The sequence below is a fragment of the Apium graveolens genome, chromosome 4 (genome assembly GCF_009905375.1).
Source record: "Apium graveolens cultivar Ventura chromosome 4, ASM990537v1, whole genome shotgun sequence".
Classification (NCBI taxonomy): Eukaryota; Viridiplantae; Streptophyta; class Magnoliopsida; order Apiales; family Apiaceae; genus Apium; species Apium graveolens.
This window is the reverse complement of record NC_133650.1, coordinates 304399553-304405552: the sequence shown is the minus strand read 5'-3', so window position 1 is coordinate 304405552 and position 6000 is coordinate 304399553. Positions and strand designations below refer to the sequence as shown.

The 6000-nt window shown below is 40.6% G+C and overlaps 1 non-coding gene across 1 annotated transcript; it reads left to right on the top strand.

Annotated features, from left to right (window-relative positions):
* The first annotated feature begins 3337 nt into the window (after positions 1–3337).
* LOC141722406 (small nucleolar RNA R71) lies at positions 3338–3444 on the top strand. The gene has a single exon (XR_012575426.1). It is a non-coding gene; the product is annotated as a small nucleolar RNA R71 (small nucleolar RNA).
* The last annotated feature ends 2556 nt before the right edge of the window (positions 3445–6000 follow it).

Sequence of the window (6000 nt, the reverse complement as noted above, 5' to 3'; positions counted from 1 at the left end):
CTTGATTCTCAGTACCTTTTCTATCTTTGATCTCTAACTCAAATTCCTGAAGTAAAAGCACCCAACGAATGAGTCTTGGCTTCGAATCCTTCTTAGAAACCAGATAGTGAATAGCTGCATGATCAGTGAATACTGTTACTTTCGTACCAAGCAGATAAGATCGAAATTTCTCAAAGCCAAAGACTATAGCCAAAAGCTCCTTCTCAATAGTGGTGTAGTTCAATTGGGCACCATTTAAAGTCTTACTCGCATAGTAGACCACATGGAAGAGATTTTTCTTGCGCTGTCCCAGAACTGCACCTACCGCATAATCACTCGCATCACACATCATCTCAAATGGTTCTGTCCAATCTGGTGCTGTAATGACTGGTGCCGTGATCAAACTCTTCTTGAGAGTCTCGAATGCTGCCAAACATTCATCATCAAATTTGAACGGAACATCTTTCTCAAGCAAATTGCACAACGGCTTAGATATCTTTGAAAAGTCCTTGATGAATCGCCGATAAAAACCCGCATGACCAAGAAAACTACGGATTCCTTTCACAGAATTAGGTGGGGGAAGATTTTCAATGACTCCCACCTTGGCCTTGTCCGCCTCCAGACCCTTGCTAGAGACCTTATGCACAAGGATAATGCCTTCACGCACCATAAAGTGACATTTCTCCCAATTAAGCACCAAATTAGTTTCCACGCATCTTTTGAGTACGGCGCGCAGATTATTCAAACATTCATCATATGAGTGTCCAAAGACGGAGAAGTCATCCATGAACACTTCGACGTTATTTCCAATCATGTCAGAAAATATAGCCATCATACATCTCTGAAAGGTGGCCGGGGCGCCATATAACCCAAACGAAACTCTGCGAAAAGCAAACGTGCCAAATGGACAAGTGAAGGTAGTCTTTTCCTGATCCTCTGGTGCAATACAAATCTGATTATACCCGGAATAACCATCCAGAAGACAAAAATACTCATGACCCGCCAATCTGTCAAGCATCTGATCAATAAATGGAAGGGGGAAGTGATCCTTCCTTGTGGCTTTGTTCAATTTTCTATAATCCATGCATACTCTCCATCCTGTAACTGTTCGAGTAGGGATGAGCTCATTCTTTTCATTTGCGACCACAGTGATACCTCCCTTCTTAGGTACACATTGTACGGGGCTCACCCATGAGCTGTCAGAAATAGGATAAATGATGCCTGCATCTAGCCATTTCAGAATTTCTTTCTTCACCACCTCCTTCATGACGGGATTCAGTCTTCGCTGCTGTTCCACAGTTGGCTTACTACCTTCCTCTAGCAGAATTTTATGCATACAATATGAAGGACTTATCCCCTTGATGTCTGCTATGGTCCATCCTATAGCCGATTTGAATTCTCTCAAAATCCTTAAGAGCTTGTCTTCCTCACTACCTGAAAGGTCAGATGAAATAATAACAGGTAACGTAGATGAATCACCTAAAAAAGGATACCTCAAGTGTTCAGGTAATGGCTTGAGCTCCAAGGTAGGTGCTTCCTCTATTGATGGTTTGAGCTTTCCTTCTGCGTTCTTGAGGTCAGAAGTACCAAGAGATTCAAATGGTATGTCCAGCTTTCGCTTCCAGGGAGAAGCGTTCAGATATTGTAATTGCTCGTTGCTATCTTCATCATCGCTGTCAAAATCCCCCACTAAGGCCTTTTCCAATGCATCAGACATTAGCATGTGATCGAGTTCCGAAGTAACCGCAGAATCAATCACATCCACTTTTAAGCACTCCTCATCTTCTGTAGGGAATTTCATTGCCTTGAATACGTTGAAGGTCACATCCTGATCTTGGACCCGCATAGTAAGTTCCCCTTTTTGCACATCTATCAAGGTACGACCAGTAGCCAAGAAAGGCCTTCCCAAGATTATGGGAATCTTCTTATCTTCCTCAAAATCCAGAATAACAAAATCTGTAGGAAAGAAGAGCTTATCCACCTTGACGAGCACATCCTCAACTATGCCCCTTGGGTAAGTAATGGAACGGTCAGCCAATTGTAGTGACATGTATGTGGGTTTTGGATCAGGCAGATCCAGTTTTTTAAAGATCGACAACGGCATCAGATTAATGCTTGCTCCCAAATCACAAAGGCACTTGTCAAACGTCAGATTGCCAATTGTGCAAGGAATGGTGAAGCTTCCTGGATCTTTCAGTTTTGGTGGTAACTTTTGTTGCAGAACAGCGCTGCATTCTTCCGTGAGAGCAACGGTTTCAAGGTTATCCAGTTTCACCTTCCTTGAAAGAATAGTCTTCATAAACTTCGCATAACTAGGCATTTGTTCAAGAGCTTCAGCGAAAGGTATATTGATGTGAAGTTTCTTGAACACCTCCAGAAACTTCCCGAACTGTCTATCCAGCTTTTGTTGCTGCAATCTCTTAGGAAAAGGTGGTGGAGGATAGAGCTGTTCTCCCCTGTATTAGCCTCAGGCAGAGTGTGTTCAACAGTAGTCTTCCTTGGTTCCGCCGCTTTCTCCTTTTTCTTAGATTCTTCACCTCTAATTTCAGCTTCTAATTCTTTTGCCTTTTCAGCATCAGCTACTTTTCCAGACCTTAAGGTAATAGCCTTGACTTGCTCTTTAGCTTCCTTCCTGCCTGGTACTTCCGTGTCACTGGGAAGAGTGCCAGGTTGACGATTGAGCACTGCATTGGCTAATTGACCGATTTGATTTTCCAAGGTCTTGATAGAAACCGCCTGACTCTTGCACAACAGCTTAAGTTCCTCAAAATCAGCACTAGTAGGTGCAGCTGCACTTCCTTGTTGAGGATATGATTGCCTTGTAGCATACTGCTGAGGTTGCTGGAATCCAAGTGGGTTAAACTGTTTACTCACTCCTTGCTGATATGGTGGCTGAATAGCATTCTGATTATTCCCCCAGCTGAAATTTGGATGATTTCTGTTGTTAGGATGATAGGTTGCTGGCACAAGCTGCTGTTGTCGCTGATAATTATTCACATACTGAACAGATTCGTTGACAAGAGAACACTGATCCGTAGCATGAGAACCTGCACAAAGCTCACAAACCATAGCTATTTGATTAACTCCATACGTAGCCAAAGAATCAACCTTCATTGATAGCGCTTGGAGCTGGGCTGCAATAGCGGTGGCTGCATCAACTTCCAAAATACCTGCTACCTTGCCTGACGTCATCCTCTGAGTTGGGTTTTGATGCTCATTTGCAGCCATCGTCTCTATAAGATTATACGCCTCAGTATAGCTTTTAGCCCATAAGGCGCCTCTAGCTACTGCATCGAGCATGGGCCGAGATTGAGCCCCCAAACCATTATAGAACCCAGTGATCACCATCCAATCCGGCATTCCATGATGTGGACATTTTCTCAACATTTCCTTGTAGCGTTCCCAAGCCTCGCACATAGACTCCGTAGGTTGCTGCGCAAACTGAGTAAGAGCACTTCTCATAGCAGCAGTCTTTGCCATCGGATAAAACTTCACCAGAAACTTTTGCGCAAGATCTTGCCACGTAGTGATGGACCCAGCTGGTTCAGAATGTAACCAGTCTTTAGCCTTGTCCCTTAGTGAGAATGGGAAAAGCCTCAACTTGATAGCCTCATCAGTCACGCCATTATACTTAAAAGTGCTGCAGATCTCGACAAAATTCCTTATATGCATGTTGGGGTCTTCAGTTGCTGCTTCTCCAAAAGAAACAGAATTCTGCACCATCTGAATAGTGCCCGGCTTGATTTCAAAGGTGTTAGCTTGAATAGCCGGATGAAGGATGCTTGACTGAATGTCATCAATTTTAGGCCGAGAAAAATCCATAAGAGCTGGATCAGCTTGAACAATACGATCTCCCATGTTTACTGGTTCTTTCTGCTCAGTTCCTGAATCCGAATCCTCAAAATCTAACTTCTCCGGAATATCAAGAACTTCGTCTGTCTCCTCAGCTGTATCTAAAGTCCTCTTGCGAGCACGAGAACGAGTTTGCATAAACGCTTGCTAAAGTACCTGAAACACAACCGAAAAAAAAAGAAAAAAAAATAAGTAACTACTACGTCCTAATCACTGAGACCTAATGACCAATGATGGTAAGTACATAAACTAAACAAATACGCCGAGTCCCCGGCAGCAGCGCCAAAAACTTGTTAGGGCGAAAACACGCGCTAATATTCACGCAAGTATACGCGTTCGCAAGTAATATAGAATACTTTCTAGTTCGTTCCCTCAGAGACTCAGACTAAATTATTGTCTAATTAAACTCACTCACCAATGTATGATTACTTCTCAATGTTAAGATAATAACACTTAAAACTGTTGATTAAATATTAACTATAATTAACTACTTAATTAACCACTTAACTAACACTTCAATTTATCAATAATAAACACTCATGAGATCACAACTTCATTATTACTTCCTTCTATAGCCATTGTTATTACCTTTAGCATGTGACAGTGATGATATTAATCGAATAACACGAAACTGATAAAAGCTAACTTTCATTGTACTAATACCATTCTACCAAGCATCCACAATTAAGATAGAAGTTGAATAGTCATCAATTATGTTGAGTTCCCATATGTCTACAGAAATTGACAACACAACGATTTAAGCACAAGTTATTCTTTTTGATTACATAGGGCAAATAAAACTGTTAGAGTTACCCACTAATCATGCACAACGTACATGAACCTATGCTAGCATGGCAAGTTCTAAATCTCAAGATCCACCGTCGCTTCACAAGAGATTAACACCCTATCTTATATGTTCGCGACGCACATAAGACGAATACGCACAACCAATACTAGATATCAAGCAATCATCACTCACTAAAGTATTAAACAATTAACTAAAGAATTCCATAATAAATCCGTTGCAACCCCATGATCACGATTAGCCCATAATAGAACTTATCGCCATCATGGGTTCATATGAAATCATGATAAACAAACACAAGAAAATAATAACTAAACTAATTATATTAAAACAGAGTACGTCACAAGAGTAAATAAGTCAAAGCAAGAAAACTAGCATCCAACGTTACAACGAAACAAGAATCACAAGAAAATATACTTCCTCTTCATTGCGGTGTGCTAAATCGGTCTTCTTCCTTATCTCCTTCGCTTCTTGTGTAAAACACAATCTTCTTTTTTTCCAATCCCCCCTGTGAAAACGTCTCAAATCTACTTATATAATAGTCACATAAAACTTAGATTACATAGAAGTTGGAATCCAAACAGAAGTAGAAGTCTAAAATAATTCAGCAAAATTCCCGACCCTGCGCGGCCGCTCAGCATAGCTGCGCGGGCGCGCAGGCCTCTACTGGAAAAAATCCAAGTTTGCTCCGTTTCTTCACCGTCATCTGCCCGTTCCTTTCCTCTCGCAATGGTGAACACATGCCAAGGCTTATTCTTGATGATTCCTCCCCCAAAATGCAACTAATACCCTGAAATGCATAAATACTAGAAAAATGCATCAAATACACAAAATACTTGATTTCAAGACACCAATTTAAGCCATTTTAAGACGTTCTAAGCGGTATAAAATGCCACTTATCATCCTATCATCCGAGAGATCTCTCATAGTAACATATGTCAAAGGATTAAGTAACATTGTTCTTCTACAGACTTGATGACTTAATTCACTGGAAGAAGCTCAAGAAATTGATCAAGCCTCAGTGATATAAATCAAGATTGTGGATTTAATCAAGTGACAGAGATCTCGTCAGGGTATCAATTAATTACAAGGATTTAGTCTGAAGAAAATCAAGAGTATCAAGGTCAAGGCATGAAGAAACGTCACGAAAGTTAGTCACTCATGAACCAGACAGTACATCGAGTGTCAGCATTGAAGTGGTGGAATTGATTCATAATTGACAGTGACTTTCAGAAGATTTTCAGAAGAAGGGTTGCTGTTCTAGAATAGTATTAATTCTCTATTAATTAATTAAGTCGTATAATTTAATTAAGAAAATAAATTAAATCTGCAAAGATTAATTTATTGATTAATTGAATTAATTA